The sequence below is a fragment of the Mauremys mutica genome, unplaced genomic scaffold (assembly GCF_020497125.1).
Source record: "Mauremys mutica isolate MM-2020 ecotype Southern unplaced genomic scaffold, ASM2049712v1 Super-Scaffold_100292, whole genome shotgun sequence".
Taxonomy (NCBI): Eukaryota; Metazoa; Chordata; order Testudines; family Geoemydidae; genus Mauremys; species Mauremys mutica.
Genome location: NW_025423306.1, coordinates 158,393 through 177,439, shown reverse-complemented (window position 1 = coordinate 177,439; position 19,047 = coordinate 158,393). Strand labels below are relative to the sequence as shown.

The 19,047-nt window shown below is 50.7% G+C and overlaps 3 non-coding genes across 3 annotated transcripts; 2 read left to right on the top strand and 1 right to left on the bottom strand.

Moving 5' to 3' along the window:
* The first annotated feature begins 4,601 nt into the window (after nt 1–4,601).
* On the top strand, nt 4,602–4,673 carry TRNAC-GCA. The gene has a single exon. It is a non-coding gene; the product is annotated as a tRNA-Cys (tRNA).
* Nucleotides 4,674–10,245: 5,572 nt separating this feature from the next.
* On the top strand, nt 10,246–10,317 carry TRNAQ-CUG. Its single transcript has one exon. It is a non-coding gene; the product is annotated as a tRNA-Gln (tRNA).
* An 8,306-nt stretch (nt 10,318–18,623) lies between these two features.
* TRNAI-AAU lies at nt 18,624–18,697 on the bottom strand. The gene has a single exon. It is a non-coding gene; the product is annotated as a tRNA-Ile (tRNA).
* Nucleotides 18,698–19,047: the final 350 nt, after the last annotated feature.

Sequence of the window (19,047 nt, the reverse complement as noted above, 5' to 3'; positions counted from 1 at the left end):
CCACTCGTTGGAACCGGGAGACTGGGTCTACATAAAGGTCCATCAACGAAAGACTGCCCTGGCTCCACGCTGGAAAGGCCCTTTCCAAGTCCTGTTGACTACCAACACTGCTGTGAAGTGTCAAGGCCTACCTGCCTGGACCCATGCATCGCACTGCAAAAAGACCCCTCCACCTCGGGAGGCCACACCTACTGATGATCAACGTGCTCCTTCTTCTAGCCCTGCTGTTCCTGCTGGACAGCGGAAGAAGAGGACAAGGTGACGTACTGGTGACCTCTCCCTTGTCCTCTGACGGACCTACTGTGCCTTTGGATTTTTCTAAAGGTATTCCCACATTACAACCCTCTTCCCTTTATCATGCTAGAGCACGATTGTTTTTGGGGAAGAGGAGAAGATACATTCGTTCTGCAAACTCCTCCAGAGTCCAGGGATTCCTGACTAAAAGAGACATTATGAACTGGCCCTGGTGGAAGAAACGAAGCATCGTTTATTGGCAAGGAGGGAACTGTGGGGAGCGTGCTTGGGCGTGTGGGGTTGAATGGTGGCTTGGATTTCTTCCAGGGGCAGGGCTCTGTGCTTATGGACAAGTACCCTGGGGATGTACTGCCCTCCCTAATTGGCTTTCAGATATTGACTACCAAACGCACCTTGCTACCACAAAGGTTACCCCCACTAGCCCCTCAACCCTGGCCGTCACTTCTGTAATTTATCCAGATGTAAACGAAATTGTATATTCTACTGAGATTCGTTGGCCCGGACCTTCCCATCTTAGTGATTTCTTAGAATATTGCTCAGAAAGCCTATTTTTTAAAGTTCAACAGACTTCATATGAGAGAACCATTGAGTGGAAAACAAATGGCTCAGTGGCAATGGAGATCCGTAATATTACTGCAAATCAGCCCCTAGACTTTAGATATGAAATTGCTGGATTCCATGGTGAAGTGGATATGATGGTTATTCCTGGAATTTGTGCTATGTTATCTGAAAGAGGCCCTTATTGTTATTTGGTTACCCAATTAGTGAATAATCAAACGACTACCCAAAGAGTTTGTTCTACTACTGGAAATTTTACCTGTCTGGAGACCATTCCAGTGACTGATAATGTGACTTGTACTTTATTGCAATACACTCCCTCTTATGCTATTGATATTAATGCCTCTCAGAAATATATGCAGGTCTACAACCAACAGATGTGGTATAGACCTACGCTGAGGGGAAATGTGCCAGAATATCGGTGGACTGTACTTAACACTACACTAGGGACTGTGAAGTTTACATTGCCTTTATCTAGTTTTCAGATCACCTCTACATATCCGAATTGTTCCCAAGGGGCTGCCATTAGATTAGCACAACTGAGGGCCTGGGTTATTTCCTCTAGAAAGAAGAGGGATCTAGCCGGATCCTTGTGGGATGGGGCCAATTCTGCAGCTGCTGTTTGGAATATTTTTAAGACCCAGGAGCATGATGAGAAATTGGGCCAATTAGAGAAGGCCACTGGCCTGATTTCTGGGGCACAGCTGACACAAGTGCGAACCGGAGTGGGTGAGTTACATGTCATTTCCGCCCTTAGTTCTCTGACCCAGAATTTATTGAGAGAGATGGTACTGAATATCACTGAAGCTGGGAAGGCATTGCAGTGGGATCTAGCATGTTCGGAAATTCAGGATTTCCTGAATGACCAGCTGATGGCCATTCGGAATGATCTAGTGCACCAAGCTTGGCCCACTGCCCTTACAGACACGTCAGGAGTACCATCTGATCTGTGGCCATGGAGACATACTTGGAGACTTTCTGGATGGAAATGTGGTCGTTCACAGTGCTCCTTCCAAGCATATGGACCGGTTAAGGGGGTGTGGGCTCCCACATACCGAATCCTGCCGGGTCCATGGGGAGGATGCATGTGGGATTGGGTGATTCACCGAGATATCTGGGAAGTCAGGCCACCTGATTCTCCTAATCGATTTTTAGTTAGTGCTCCTGGGATTACAGCTGATATTTGGATGGGGTTAGGGAATTTATGGACATTTTGGCCGTTAGAACCACCACAGCTTCAGTGTATACGGAAACTGAAGCCAGGGGAAGTTGTCACTGTTTATGACAATATTTGCTGGGAGGGTAAAGGTCAAGGGACTACCCTTACAGGACACCCACTTTTTCAGGCTAATGATAGCTGTGTGTATGTTAATACAACCACATTACGAGATATACATTTTAATCTTACCACTGCTGCAGGCAATCATATTATTTACTGGCCTGCAGATAGAATGTTACATGTAGCTCTTAGATTTCAGGTATATTTTAATTGGACTAGGATAGTACCTGATCGGTTTCAGAATTTGCTTTCATTGTTGCCAGAGGTTCGCAGAATCTCTGAGTTGCAGGGGCAAATTCACATGCTTCAGAATATATATCATGCTGAGCAAAATGCCTTTCATACAGCTTATAGAGTTTCTACTTTATGTACTAAGTTTGATGTATTGTGCTTTGTTACCAAAACTGTACGACAACCCCATTATTTTCTTCCTATGGGGATGTTATTGTTTGTAGTGTTGTTAGTTGGTGTGGGATTATGTTATTGTTGTTGTTGTTGTAAAGGACGTAATGATAGTAATACTACTTTTCATGTTCATGCTAATCATGCATTGTCATTACATCCCATGAAAACCCCTAAGGTTGGGATGTCTCCTGTAGACTCTGAAATCCATGGTTTAATGCAAATTGAGATTTGAGGTATTTGTTGTACTAGAAGTACAAAAGGGGGGAATGTGGAGGCCAAGAATTAATTAATAAAGGTTTGAAGGGATCTTAATGTATGTTAGCTAATTAGCAGAGGTTAAGCTGTTACCCTGTATCTGGTGCAGAGTGAATTGTGTGAAAAGTCGTTACGACCTTGTGAATTGCAGTCTTGTTTTCTGTTCTGGTATTGCAGACAAATAAGATAATGAATAGGCTTATGTATAAACAAATGCAAATGTTTACTTTTACTGTCTGCAAGTATGCTAACCATGGTCTGCTAGAAAGGTATAAAGATTGTTATGATTGTTTACTAATTGAGAGAGATCTGTTCAGGACAAGGGGCAACCCAGTTCCTGACACTCTCTCCCTCTTGTGTTCACTAGAGTATTATAATAAAGTATTTGTTTTTGCTGCACCTAAACATAAGCGAGAACTGAGTTTTCTTCGACAATTCTGACCATTTAGTCCTACCCTTTGTTTCCTCTCTTTTTACCAGTTATTGATCCACGTGAGGACCTTCCGGAGGTGAAAGTAAGCCGGTATGTTCCGGTATGGGGTACCGGCAAGAGCCAGTACGCTGTGCCAGCCCCGCCCGGCTTCCCCAGGCTGGTGATTTAAAGGGCCCAGGGCTCCCTGCAGCGGCCGGAGCCCTGGGCCCTTTAAATCACCTCCCGAGCCCACCTGCCGGAGCCCCGGGAAGCAAATCACTGCCGTGGATGCTGCTCTCTCCCGCTCTGCCAACACAGAGCAGGGGCGGCAGAAGCTTCCTTACAGTGGGGGGGGCACCGTTGTCCAAACTGTGGCACCCCCATGACACCCCTTCCCTAAGGACCCCCACTCACACCACCTCTCCCCCCGAGGCCACACCCACAGAACGCCTCTTCCCCAAGACTGCACCCTTTCCCCCGGCCATCATGTGTCCTGACAGCCAGTAAAGAGTGGTGGGGCCATGGCCCTCTAACCCCCTGTTCCAGCACCCCTGACACAGAGCTAAGCAGGCAGCAGTGTGTGTGTGTGTGACAGAGAGTGCTGTGCTGAGCTGAGCCAGTGAGAGAAGGGGGGCTGATGTCGGGGCTGTCCCCTGCTTCAGGACTGGTTGCTTCCAGCAGCTGTCTGAACTTAGAGACAGTGTGCCGACACACTCACTCTTCTGCAACACACACACTGTCTCTGCCCCCCACACACACTCTCGACCCCACCATGCACATTGCAGTTGAAAAGCAGCTGGCAATCTAGTAGGATGCCCATGGAACAATGGGATAGAAACCTGCATCATGTGATGCTGTACCAGCCCATGAGGCATTGCAAACTCTTCCCAAAGCACCCTGCAGCCAGTTGCACAGTGGGATGGCTACCCACAGTGCACTGCTCTCTGTGGCAATCCAAGAGACGCTAGCATGGATGTGCTCTGGTGACACAGGGGCATAGGGTGGACATGCAACAGCTGTTCAATTAAAACACTTTAACTAAAGCCGTGTTACTCTTTTATGTAGACATAGCTTAAGAGTGAGACAAGACCCAGCTCCATTGAAACTAAAGAACCACAACTTCCTCTGTAGTTGGCAGGATTTGAACCTGTGTAGGGAGACCCCAATTATAAATAAATAATGAAGCTGCTCTAAGCGGAGGGGAAAGAGCTGTCCCGTCCGTGCAGTTAACCCATCTCCCCGAGAGGTGGTAGCTATGTCAGTGGGGGGAAGCTATGTTGGTGTGTGTACAAGCTGTGGTGTCTACATGTATATATAAAGTTTAATCAAACCCCATTTTTTAAACTCCTGTGGTCTGGGAATAGGAAAGGAGCTCTCTGAGGCAGAGCCCGTCCTTCAAAATCCTTAAGATTACGGACTTGCCAATGCAAATATCATGGGGGTATAGCTCAGTGGTAGAGTGTTTGACTGCAAATTAAGTGGTCTTTGGTTCAAACCCAAATGACCCCTTACAAACCTGTTTCTTCAAGAAAAATAATTCTGTTTCTAGTATGCTCAGGAGCCCCACTAAATAGGGATTTCTGAACTAAATGGACACACACAATGTTTTCCTGTGCAAATGCATAAAATCCTAGCAAACATGTCCCCCAGCTGAAATCAGTTCCAATCCTCTAAGTGTCTAGGTTTGTTTTCATCAATGAAACAAAGGCACATGAAGACACATTTGCAGGTCCTTGGCCTCCATGGGCTACAATGTGCAGAAGAACAAGAACCACATCCACTTGGGAGGCATGGACTAGTCTGTATTACATTTGGTAAGTAAGTTGCCATTGGGACTGAAAACTCTACTGGAGGTGGACAGGAGCCTGTTACAAAACTAAAATAACCAAGATTTACCAAACTCCCTGTTACACATTCAAGCCTCTGTTTGTGCACACGGCATCAACTGGGGCTCTAATAAATGGCAGCCTTCCTTTAACACAGATCGTTGTTCCTTGTGACTTTCAGATGCATTCAAATGGCAGCTGTTCAGAGGTCATGTGCTGCTAGTTCATGAGCAGCAGCAGAGTCTCTGTACGTTTACCAACCGTAGAGCTGGGTGTGTCTGCATTCAAGTAACTGCAGAATCAGTGTAGTACCAGACAGTTAATTGCACAGTCTCACTTTCTGGTCTCATTGATCATTTGGGTAGAAACAGCAACGGTTTGGTGGGTTTTGGTTTTTTTCCCCTTCGTTTTCTCCTAAGGAATGTGTGATCTTGAGCATGTTAGTTTAAGTTCCCTGTGGGTCAGGAAAATTCCATCTCCTTGAAATAGCTGGGGAAGTGACCTGTTTGTATAACCTAGAATAAAGGAGCTTTTAAAGAAGAAACTGCTTTACAAATATGCTGAGATAAAAACAGTAAATTCCACGGCCAGCCACCAGGCCAGGATCAATTGATGGGGCCAGAATCAATTAATTACAGAAGAAACAAACTCTTGGGAAGTAGCTGTAATTTGTCCCCAAACCTTTCCTTGTTCTCATATGCTATCACAGATTCTCTTCTAGAGGGCAGAGTTAAGGTTATCTGGGCATGTACCATCACTCTGTATTCCCGGTTTTTCCAGAGTTTGAGTTTTACTGAACTCAATGTTCTGGAAGGTAAGAGATATTCACAGTCAAAGTTAACTCTCTGTTAACAAAGGTTTTGTTAGTGACAACTAATGAGACTAAGCCCTCACTGCGGTAATTCCACGGACGTCAGTGTACTCTTTCCCCATTTCTAGTTCCAAAAAAATAAGCAAATTAAAACAACCTTGAGACCTAAAATGCTGTGAGAAAATGGAAATTTGAGTAGCTCAGATATTTCAGTATTTTCTGTGTCTTGTGCGTGTGTAAATGGCACAACACATTAATTTATAAGTACATCTTTCTTAACTTCTTTAAATATTCTGTAGTACATTGACTAGATCAAGTGGGTTGTTCAATGCAGTGAAGTTTTCATGCATTGCCGAAAACATATTTTTCATATTATGTAAATGAACACAACTCATTGAACACAAAATTCTGTATTTCATGCTGTGAACTGTGTCGGTAGCTCAAATTAATAGGTTTATTTTCTCTCTCTCTCTCTCTCTCTGTGAGGCACAACAAAATAATTTAGTGATGCTGAAAACGTTCCCTTCTCCTCCAGAACTGCCTTGGAATCACCTTCCCTTTGTAGATTAATCTGCCCCTGTGTCTCTACAAGGAAAATATAGTTTCTATGAAAAAAACACAATTTTTTAATTAAAGGGACTGAGACAGAATAGGTTACTCAGACATAGGTTAGGGGTTTGTTACAGGAGTGGGTGGGTGAGATTCTGTGGCCTGCATTGTGCAGGAGGTCAGACTAGATGATCATAATGGTCCCTTCTGACCTTAAAGTCTATGAGTCTATGAGAATAGCCACATGAGGGTGACACATCTGGAATGCAAAGCAACTCCTGGTTTGCACATTGATGGTGACAAGGGATTGAACTCAATTCCCCTCTTTCCACAGACACATTTGTTTTATTCTCTGAGGTCAAACATAAGTTTAAATGTTGTACTTAGTCCTCTGCCTTGTAGCTTCAACAGCCGCAGATGCAAGATGAGTTACTGCAGCCTAGACCTTGTGTCTGTGTTTAGGTGGTTTTCACCTAAACGTTCAAGCAGCTCACAGCAATGTCCCGAGCTCCCCAAGTCCCACTGACAGCGGGTACGTCTACACTACAGGACTATTCCGAATTTGCATAAACCGGTTTTGTAAAACAGATTTTATACAATCGATTGCGCGCGGCCACACTAAGCCCATTAATTCGGTGGTGTGTGTCCGCGGTCCGAGGCTAGCGTCTGCTTCTGGAGCGTTGCACTGTGGGTAGCTATTCCCTAGCTATCCCATAGTTCCCGCAGCCGCCCCCGCCCCTTGGAACTTCCGGGTTGAGATCCCAGTGCCTGATGGGGCAAAAATTATTGTCGCGGGTGGTTCTGGGTAAATGTCGTTAGTCACTCCTTCCTCTGGGAAAGCAACGGCAGACAAGCATTTCGCGCCTTTTTCCCCTGGATTGCCCTGGCAGATGCCATAGCATGGCAATCATGGAGCTTGTTTTGCCTTTTGTGACTCTCACCGTATGTGTACTAGATGCCGCTCACAGAGGCGATTCAGCAGCGCTACACAGAAGCATGCTTTTGCTTTTGCATAATAGCAGAGATGGTTACCAGTCATACTGCACCATCCAAACCCTTCCATAAATTGGAACTGAGGATGATTATGGCTACCAGTCCTTTTGTACCATTTGCTGCTGTCATAAGTGCCCCTGGCTGCTCTTAGCCAGGGGCACGAAAGCCAAAATTGGGAATGACTCCCTGCGTCAATCTCTCCTTTTTAATATCTAAAAATAGAATCAGTCATGCCTAGAATATAGGCAAGTGTACTAGATAACCCCTGTATCATAGAACCAGAGAGCACAGCTGCTCTGTGTCAGATCCTGCAGAAACTATGATCTGTATGCTATTCACAGGGGGTGCTCCTGTAACAACCCCACCTGTTGATTCCGTTCTTTCCCCAGCTTTTCTGGGCTACCGTAGCATTGTCCCCCCACTTGTGTGATGAAGTAATAAAGAACGCAGGAATAAAAAGACATGTGACTTGTTAGTGAGAAATGAGTGGAAGGCAGCCTCGAGCTGCTATGATAGTCCAGACAGGACATTAAGCAGAGTGTAGAAGAGAAGCCCAGCATCCCTCTGCTAGTCCAGAGGCAACTGAATCTGTTTTTTACACATCAAGGGTGGGGGCTGATGGAACTCAGCCCCCTGTTGCTATGATGACAATGGTTACCAGCCATACTGCACCATCCACCAGAAAAAATTAGGGCCAGGTGCCCTTGATTGACCTGATGGATGCTAGTCAGCATGGTTACTGCCCCATGTACCAATAGACTGATAACGAGAACGGTTACCAGTCCTTTTGTACCATCAGCCACCCATGGCAGGGGGGGAGTGAGGATGTTGGTGTTGACGGCTGCAGCATCGTGTCTATCTGCAGCATTCAGTAAAGATAGGGTGACATGTAAAAGAGTCAGAGGATTGTTTTCCCTTTCGCTTCTGGGGGTGGGTGGGGGCGTGAGTAGATTCCCAAGCTATGCCCTGACCCACCGCGGACACTGTGTTTGACCCTAGAAGCATTTGGAGCTCAGCCAAGAATGCAAATACTTTTCGGAGGCTGCAGGAACTGTGGGATAGCTTGAGTCCTCCAGTCCATGAGCGTCCATTTGATTCTTTGGCTTTCCGTTACGCTTGTCACGCTGCAGTGCGCTGAGTCCCTGCTATGGTGTCTGTCTGGAGATTTTTAAAAAAGGATTCTGAATTTCATCTTCTGTAACGGAGCGCTGATAGAACGGATTTGCCTGCCCTTACAGCGATCACATCCGCATGGTCCGTGCTGGAGCTCTTTTTTTATTTTGATTTCGGACTGCATCGCCACCCGTGCTGATCGGAGCTCCACGCTGGGCAAACAGGAAATATTCAAAAGTTCACGGGGCTTTTCCTGTCTACCTGACCACTGCATCCGAGTTCAGATTGCGGTCCAGAGCGGTCACTGGTGCACTGTGGGATAGCTCCCGGAGGCCAATACCGTCGATCAGCGTCCACACTAACCCTAATCCAATATGTTAATACCGATACTAGCGTTACTCCTCTCGTTAGGGAGGAGTACAGAAACCGGTTTAAAGAGCCATTAAAATCGATATAAGGTGCCTCCTAGTGTGGACGGTTGTGGCGTTAAATCGGTTTTATGCTCCTAAAACCGGTTGAAACGCCTAGTGTAGACCAGGCTTAAGAGAGACAGAGAAGCAATGAGGACAGAGTATAAGTGTACAGGGGATCAGGTCTGGCTATTGTGGGGAACTTCCCTGGTTTATATACAACCCTGGTGCAATTGGCTGGAGAAAGGATCTGAGTCCCCACCCCCTTACCCAGAGGCTGCCTGACCCCCAAGGACGATCTTTCTACTCTCCTGTGTGGCAGAGACCTCGTAACCCCGACAAGGCTGAACCCAGGAATCCTGGGGGGTTTGATGACCCCCAATCTTGCCATGATCACTTGAACAGGGGTTACAGTGTCCCCACTCTGGGCACTTCCCTGACCCACTCCTCATTGCATGTGCTTCAAGCAAACACCATTTATTACCCAGCAATCAGTGTAAAACACAAGGAAAGATGGGAAAGGAAAACACGTCACCCTGTTCTGTGGTGCAGGGAGATCACAACCAGCGTCTCTGGAGGGTCAGGGCAGGTCACAGTCTCTCCCTCACATGTCCCAGGCCTCCTCCCCAGGCCCTGGCTGTGCTGCAGGGACACCACGGGCTGGACACTTGCTCTGGCAGTGGCCACATTCTCTAGGTGACAGGCCCCTTGTTCCCAGTGTCAGCCCCCATGTAGGGGATATGATCCCCCCACCCCCAAAAGTCTGGCCTGCAAGATCTCTTGAGGGGTGGCATCTCCTTGCACTGGGCCTTCTGCCCAGGGTCCCCCTCGCTCTCCCACGCTGCTCACTGCACCCACCTCCAGCCCCAGTGCTGCTGCGGCTCTGCCTCCAGCTCCCTGGGCTGCTCCTCTGGCTCCGCTTGCTGCAGCTCTTCTCCCAGCACAGATCTGCTCCCTGGGCAGCTTCTACGGCTCATGCTGCTGCGGCTCGGCTCCCAGCACAGATCTGCTCTGGTTCTCCCCGGCTGGTGCAGCTCTGCTCCCCGGCTCTTCTTGGGCTCCTGCTCTCTCCTTAGCTCCGCCCCACTCTGGCCCAGGCAGTTCCAGCTCCCACAGAGGATGGGACCCCCTGGCCTGGTGACTCCCTCATTACACTGCCTGGCCTGTCAGTGCCGCTAACTTGGAGCTTTGGCCTCTCCCCATTGGCCCTGGGGACTGTCAGTCTCAGGGGCCTGATTTCCCATTGGCCCTTCCCCCTTCTATTGGTGCAGGGAACTAGCCAACCAAAACTCCCACTAAGCTTTAGTAAGGGGCCAACAGTCCCTTACATGAGCTGGCCCCATGAGGGTCACCAATGTGCAGAGAAGGCAGCAGGAGCTGGTCCCATGGTGTAACGGGCAGCACTCAGGACTCTGAATCCTGCAATCTGAGTTCAAATCTCAGTGGGACCTTCTGTTGGCTTGTGGTAAAGCTCCCAGTGCTCAACTTCCCTGTCTCCAATTGTACAAGAGCAAATCTTTCCCCTCCTGCTGGGTGACTCACACCTCCTAGAGCCAGGTCTCTGGCTGGGGTGGCCACAATGGGTTGGGGCTCTGGAACTTGCTACCCTGATGGTTGGGATTCTTGCTGCTTCACCTGATGCCCATGAGTTTGGCCCTGGTGCTTCCTGCCACACTTTTCCTATGGCCCACATGGCGCTTGAAGAAAGGAGGGTCAGGGCTGGGATTGATAGTCAGGGCTTGGCAGGAGGGAAGAAGATTCCCAGGCTGGAGCCCCACACACCTTCCCTCCTCCTCTGGGCACCTAGAGCAGAGGCAGCCCAGCTCTGTCTGCTGGACACCTCGGCAGAGTAGGTGAGTTCATGTAAATACAGTCTGGTCCCAAAGCCTCCCCCAACCCTGGCTCATCACGAGCTGTCAGGGGAGAGTCATTCACACCTTGCTTCCAAATCATCATTTGAAATTCTGAGGTTGGCCAACATTGCCGAAGCCAATGCACCGACATTGTCAGCAAACACAACAGCTGGGTGAGGAAACCCGGCTTTGTCCAGACTTTTCAAACCTATTTTACTTTCTCAGGTACAAGTATTTTTCATACGTTGGATCTGCTTTTAAAGTGTGTGTTAACGTTGCAATTTCCATTCAGATTTGCAGCCAGTGACAACATTGGCACCGCTGCATGTAACTAGCTGACCACTGGGGGGGTGTTGCGGAAATTCGGGGAAGGGGTGCACAGCCCCCTGGCTGGGGGGCATATAGGGAATGCCGGGTTTCACTGAATTGAGTCTCCTACTGCAGCACCTCAGTAGGTTACATCAGAGAGGAGCTGCAGGGTCTAGGCAGTGGGATGCCTGTGCCTTTAAGAGCCCAGCCCTGGGAAGCCCATGCTGAGAGGTGCTGCCTGTGGGAGGGGAAATAGAAAAGCCCCTCTGCTCCCCCCACCCTGTTTTTGCAAACACTGGAGTCTCAGCCCCCCGGGGTAACTGTTACCTCTCTGCCCTGCCTGTGCCCTCTGTCAGCGCCTCCCCCTGGGCTTAACTCCAGCTCCTTCCCCCCTCCCTGACTTTGCCCTTCAGCCCCTCTCCTAACGCTGCCTCCAGCTGCTTGACCTCCCGACCAGTCAATTTCCAACCCCTGCTCAGAACCTGGCCACCCCCCTCCTCTGATTTGCCCCCCTTTGCCCCTCTTTAATCCCTGTAAAAAGTAGGCGGGGCTGGGTCCCATTCTTTGGGGGCAGGGGGCTGGGCGCCTGGCCCCTGCCTGCCCAATGCTCAAAGCCCCCCACGATCTTGCGGATGTTTGCCGAGTGCTGCAGGGTCACCTGCAGGGAGAGAGAGACGCGGTTAGGGGGTGATGCAGCCAAGGATGCCTCACCCAACACTGAGATGCAGCCACCTCTGGGGTGGGTTGCACAAGTCAGCAAATGAATTTGGAACAGGAAATGCACTGAAAGGACCGAGGCAGCTGCAGGAGGTGGAGAAAACCAGAAGAAGCAGGAGCCCTAGATCCCAGCCCTGCCCCTCCCTCACTCTACCCACTAACCCTCCGCCACTCCCAGAGTTGGGGGGAGAACCCAAGAGTCCTGGTCCCCAGCCTTGCCCACCCCCATATTCCATCCAACAGCTGCCCCCCCAATTTCAGGGCAGTGCCACGGGGCACACCAGGGCCTGCCTGTTTGCACAGGATGGGTGACGCCAGTGCCCCAGGGTGGGGAGAAATGATGCTAAGAGAGAAGCAGGCAGCAGAGACCTCCCACGACAGAGAAAGAAGTGCTAGGGGGCGCCGTGCTGCAAGGAGTGAGGGGGGTTGGCAGGGAATGGGAGGATCTCCCCTCACAGTGGGTGCATCTGTCTCCCTGGCAATTCCTCCTCAGCCCTACCCCGGCCCAGGCTAATCCCGGCCCAGCTACCAGGGTTACATTTGGCCTGGATTCCCCAGCTGCTGCTGGAGGGGCATGGGGCTGGGGAGCATGAGCCTCTATGCCCCCTTCCCCCGACACAGCTGTATGGGAACTGACCAAAGGAGCCTGCAGCACTGCTGCCTAGAGGAAACTGAGGCACCAGCCAGTGACAGACACATCATGGCTCTCCTCATCCTCATCCTCTTTTCCATATACAACACGGGGTGTGTGTGTGGGGGGGTAAACTCAGGGCAGTTGCATAGTCAACCTGTGGAACTCCTTGCCAGAGGATGTTGTGAAGGCCAAGACTATAACAGGGTTCAAAGAAAAAGAACTAGATAAATGAACAGAGGACAGGTCCATCAAGGGCTATTAGCCAGGGTGGGCAGGGATGGTGCCTGTAGCCTCTGTTTGCCAGAAGCTGGGAATGGGCAACAGGGGATGGATCACTTGATGATTCCCTGCTCTGTTCATTCCCTCTGGGGCCCCTGGCACTGGCCGCTGGTAGAAGACAGGAGGATACTGGTCTAGATGGACTTTGCGTCTGACACAGTCTGGCCGTTCTTATGTTTCCCTTTGCGCAGCAGTGACACCCAGTGGCCAATCAGGGTAACACACAGAGCATGTTTCCCTTGGAGCAGCAGTGACACCTCTTGGTGATACAGAGTAATGCACAGAAGGTGTTTCCCTTGATACAGCAGTGACACCTAGTGGCCAGGTGGCGTAATGCACAGCGTGTGTCTGCCTTCTAGGAGCAGTGACACCCCGGAACAGTCACGGTAATGCACAGAGTGTGTTTCCCACCAATCTGGGTAATGCGCAGAGGTATGAATCAAGGACAGTAGAACGGTACTTAGCAGCTCATGATTTCGGGACTCACCCGAACCTACATAAAAATCGTTAGACAAGGGACATGCAGCCGTGTAGGGACAGCGCTGGTGTGTGGCCACACTGACAGCTACCAGCGCTGCAGTGTGGCCACACTTGCAGCATTTGCAGCGCTGTACTGAGAGGTGCATTGTGGGCAGCTATCCCACAGAGCACCTCGTCCCATTTTGGCGCTGTGGGTTGTGGGAAAGGGACGGAAGGGTGCGGGTCATTCCGCTTCCTGTCCCAACGCCCCGTGGTACATTGCTTCACATTCCAGCATTCACAGTTTTTCCGGCCACGTTTGGCGCCATTGTGAGTCTCTTTCTGTTTTTTACTCTCTGTCTGTGAATCGCGATTTCTGTGGGAAATGGAGCCCGAGCTGCTGAGGACTGTGCTGATGAGTGTCGCCAGCACAACACGTTTGGCTGTTGAGCTATTCCTTCAGCTCCAAAGTGACAGTGAGGAGTCCGACGATGATATCGATATCGAGTCGCCTGCCGCGTGTGACACTACATTGCTTGTGTCATTCACGGAAATGCTCAGCACCGTTGAACGCCGCTTTTGAGCTTGGGAAACAAGCACTGAGTGGTGGGATCACATCGTCATGGAAGTATGGGATGACGAGCAGTGGCTGCAGAATTTTCGTATGAGAAAAGCCACTTTCATAGGACTGTGTGCTGAGCTCGCCCCCACCCTGCGGCGCAAGGACACAAGATTGAGAGCTGCCCTGACAGTGGAAAAGCGGATGGCTATTGCAATCTGGAAGCTGGCAACTCCAGACAGCTACCGGTCGGTCGGGAACCAGTTTGGAGTGGGACAGTCGACAGTTGGAATCGTGTTGATGCAAGTTTGCAGGGCAATTAATCACATCCTGCTAAGAAGGACCGTGACTCTGGGGAACATGCAGGACATTGTGGATGGCTTTGCACAAATGGGTTTCCCTAACTGTGGAGGGGCGATAGATGGGACGCATATTCCTATTCTGGCACCCCCCCCAACCTAGCATCAGAGTACGTTAATCGGAAGGCGTATTTCTCTATGGTTCTCCAGGCGCTTGTGGATCACCGTGGGCGTTTCATTGACATTTACACAGGCTGGCCTGGAAAGGTGCATGATGCACGCATCTTTCGGAACAGTGGCCTGTTCAGGAAGATGCAGGCAGGGACTTATTTCCCAGACAGGAAGATCACAGTAGGGGACGTCGAAATGCCCATTGTGATCCTTGGAGACCCCGCTTACCCGTTACTGCCTTGGCTCATGAAACCCTATACAGGGAAGCTTGACAGGAGCAAGGACCGGTTCAACTACAGGCTGAGCCGGTGCCGAATGACTGTGGAGTGTGCTTTTGGGCGTTTAAAAGCCCGCTGGTGGTCCCTGTATGGGAAGCTAGACTTGGGGGAAAGCAGCATCCCCGCGGTTATATCCGCATGCTGTACCCTCCATAATATTTGTGAAGGGAAGGGTGAAACATTCAGTCAGGCATGGACCACCGAGGTTCAAGTCCTGGAGGCTGAATTTGCACAGCCAGAGAGCAGGGCTATTAGAGAGGCCCAGCACAGGGCTACAAGGATTAGGGATGCCTTGAGGGAAGAATTTGAGGCTGAAAGCCAAGAGTAATGTTTGCTGCCTTGCATGGGACTGAAGTGCAGTGGTTACACTGTTAGAATTCTATTATCCCTAACATGATTTCCAGTGACTGTTTCTTTACTGGGATAAGGTATCTTTCACTATCTGCAATAATAAAGACTGTTTTCAAAGCCAAGATTTATTTTATTGAAAAGAAAAATACTTCATTGACAGACACACAACATTTCAGGATCCTAGGGCAGGGGGGTGGGTTGGTGAACTGTACAGTCACAAGTTTGCATATGTCCTGTCTGCAGTGCTGTGCAATGGCTGCTGCACTTCAGGGTGCATATACTGCATGGTGATGGGGGTTGAGTGCAGAGGGTAAGGGTCGTAGTTCTCAGGGCTGGTTGGTGAACGTACAGGTGTTGGAGGCAGCTGCTGGTGGTAAGAACCTGGATGCTGTGGAAGGGGTTTTGGAGCTAACATTGGGGCAGAAAAGAATAAAATTTGGGACGGGGGGGCTGTGGGGCAGCACGGGACTGCTCTGCCTGCATGGCTACGAGTGCCTGGAGAGAGTCTGCTTGGCGCGCCAGGATTCCTAGCAGCTGGTCTGTGCTTTTCCTCTTTGCCACAGCGGTTCTCCGCCAATGTCTCTGGCGGATCCTGCTGTCCCTCTGGCGGATCCTGCTTTCCCTTTCTCTCCACTCCTGCAGCTGTTTACTCTCTCAAGCAGAGTGATCAATAACTGTTTTCAGCATGTCTTCCCTGGTTTTTCGAGGCTTTTTCCTCAGATTCTGTAGTCTCTGTGCTGAGGTAGATCTGGGCAGTCCAGCAGTCAAGGTCACTTCTTGAAGGCAAAAATGGCAACATTTAACATGGTAGCATTGTTAATTATCTCATCCAAACAGTAATTCCCACACACTGAAGGAGTTTTCAGTGTTCACTTTAGCATTCTTTTCCCATACCAAATAAGACCACACATAACACAACAGGAGACAGGAAATGGTGAGTAAGGGGTACTGAGATTGCTTCAGGGCTGTGCAGGGGTTTCTGTGCGTTGGGGACAGCAAACAGCTGCATGGGGGATCTGCACTAAACAGTCTCCCAACATTTTCCACAGGAGTTACTCCTGGAAGATATCTCGCTGCTGTGGGTCACTAGGGAAGAGCGGGAAGGTCTTCTACAGCAATGCGGATTCCGCCCTGGCCCCTATGCAGCTTGCCTGTGTGCAGCAATGGTCCCCCCACCCCTCGCGGCACAGTGGCGCGGACGCGTTAGCCTGACTGGGACAAGGACCACAGTGGCTCTCCCTATAAACCTGCGCAGGCACATTGCCCACGCTCTGGCTGAAACTTTTGAGGAGATTACTGCAGCCGATTACCGCGACGTGATAGACTACATCAATGGGCTATTCCACATCTAGGCATGCATGTATGCAGCCCTAACCCCCCCTCCTCTCCCGAAACATTTCTACCCTGAAAATAAAAGACGCTTACCGGTAACTCGCTCCTCTGTTTCTCCTTCAGCAACTGCTGGCTGCTGCGATTGGCTTCCTTCCTCCTGGCTTGAGAAGAGCTCCTGGCTACATGCCTCCTGGGACTCTGGGGTGTCTTCCCCTATGCCAGTAGCTTCACTCACGGTTTCCACCCCCCCGCCTCCTCCTCCTCCTGCTGCTCCTGTCCCCCACCCTGCTCAGAAGTGTCCATCGTGGTCCTCGGATTGGCAGTGGGGTCACCCCCAAGTATCGCGTCCATCTCCCTGTAAAAACGGCAGGTCGTGGGGGCAGCGCCGGATCGGCAGTTCCCCTCGCGGGCTTTCTAATAGGCACTCCGCAGCTCCTTTACTTTAACCCTGCATTGCAGCGCATCCCGATCATGGCCCCTATCCAGCATGGACCTTGATACCTGCTCAAAGATATCATAATTCCTACCGTTGGAGCGCAGCTGGGACTGCACAGCTTCCTCCCCCCAAACACTAATGAGGTCCAGCAACTCGCCATTGCTCCATGCTGGGGCTCGTTTGCCGCGTGGAGGCATGGTCACCTGGAAAGATTAACTGATTGCACTCCACACCTGGCTGCAGCAAACAGGAAGGGGATTTTTAAAATTCCCGGGGCACTTAAAGGGCAGGTCACCTGAGGCCAGAGCAGAAGAGTGCAAACTGATGAGCAGAGTGGCTGAACAGGAATTCTGGGATATCTCCTTATTCCCTGGAGGCCAATTAAAGCACTGGTGTGTGTCCACACCTGATGAGCAGCACTGGATCACCAGCGCTGCATTCCTTATACCCCAACAGGTGCACAGCCAGCACTGCAGCCAGGGAAATACAGCGCTGGATGTGCCTTGCAAGTGTGGACAAAGAATAATTGCAGTACTGAAAAGCCTCCAACAACACTGCAACTTGCAAGTGTAGCCAAGCCCTCAGAAACAAAATACACCATGAAAAAGATCTAGTAGCATAAGCTTAGGATAAACAACTACAACACTAACAACAATTTGAAGAACTTCAAAACCACCTCTGTAGTTCCACACCAGCAAGAATATCAACAACCCCAAATCATACAAAAGACCAATAAACAACCAATCCAAACTACCACTATATTTTGCCATTAGGAACCCATACCCCTTAATAGTGAGTACTTTTCAGGCCAGGGTGACGCTCTCAGACCTCAAATGCCAGGTACAGTTTCTCTGTCCTTGATCCAAAATCAACAGGAAAATACACTGGATTACTCCTGGCCTAATAACAAAGAGACTGGGCATCGCACAGCAGCTGAAATGACCATTTGGGAAAGCACTCCCATCATGCAATCCAGGGTGGGTGTAACCATGAAAATGACATCAGCCCCAAAAGGCCTTGACAACTGATCACCAACAGGTGGCAGGGTAGACTTCATACTGACCCTGCTTCAAATAGATTGTGGCAATTAGTGTTTGTCAATAGTACAGACACCATGGGCAGAACTCCAGACTCTGATTGGCGGGTCCTGAACCCAGTGTTAGGACCGTTTGGGTGTTTCAGTGTGTGTTTTTTCCCATTTGGAGGCATTTGGAAGTTTGGAAGGGGAGCCGAAAGAGGAGTCTTTTTCACAAGCAAGTTGGCTTTCTGCACAGGTAGGGCCCTTGGCCGTAAAGCTTAGCTCCGTCAGTGCGTCTGTATGGGGTTCCTCCAGTGCCTCAAGAGCCCGTGCTAAACTCTCGGTGTGGGCGTTTGTCTTGCGCCAGTCAGAGTGCAGTGCCTATGTCTTCCCAGGGCTGGCTTCCGTGAGGCGCGCATAACTTGGGAGGAAAGGGGTAGAAGAGAAAGCAAGTGAAGCTGACTTTGAGTGGTGGTGCCCCTGGGCGGAGTGGTCCTCCTGCTCCTTCCTGTCGGAGGGGTGGGCTTGGGGGGTCTGGCTGTGGGCGGTGGGAGGATGGTGTCCAGGGAAGTCCCAAAGGTCACCCTGCGCCGGCGGAGTGTGAAGCCTCTCCCCTAGGTTGGGGTGCCGAGTATTAAGCCTTCCTCTGTGGCTTGGGCTGGGGAGCGTGATCCGGCGTCGGGTACATTTGGGTGGAGCTGGCGGCCGGCAAGAATTCGGGCCATCAGGTCAACCCTCTGTGGATACTGGGGGCGAGCCGGCAGGCCTGCGATTTTGGCTTCGTGGGTGGGCAGCTCAAGCCTGGCCTCCTATGAGCCTGGAAGGCAGCCGGCCGGGCTCACCCGTCTCCTCCCCGGGCCCAAGTTCCTTTCAGGCAGCAGGTGGAGCGAGGAGCCCAGGGAGGGGAGCCCAAGGAGGTGTCCGGAGCCTCCTCCTGCCCGGCGCCTGGGCCCGCGCCCAGCAGGGCTCTTGCCCGCTCCCGGCCCACCTGGTTTTGGCCTCTGCCACCCCTAGCAGTCAGCCAAAAGACCAGAAGCCACCCTCTCCCTCCTGCACCCCGATTGGCCAGCATAGGGCTTGAACCCATGACCTTGGCGTTATTAGCACCACGCTCTAACCAGCTGAGCTAGCCGGCCTACGGGGTACCCTCTCTTGCCTGACCCTTTTGGAAGGAGTCACCGGCTGGCGCGGGGAACGATGTGGCCTCCATTATCGAATGAATGGATCAAGACAGCACTTGCCAAGGTAGGGGAATTAGCTCAAGTGGTAGAGCGCTCGCTTCGCATGTGAGAGGCAGCGGGATCAATGCCCGCATTCTCCAGCGGCAAGGCAGCCGCGGGACCTTCTCTTGCCCTTCTTTTAGAAGCCATGGACAGTCAGCCGGCTTAGCTCCTCCAGTGGCCTCCATCCCTCTCCCCGCTTGGCCTCCCAAAAGGCCAGCCCTTGCGGAGCACAAAGCTCTTCCACCCCGGCCCTTCTCCCCCTT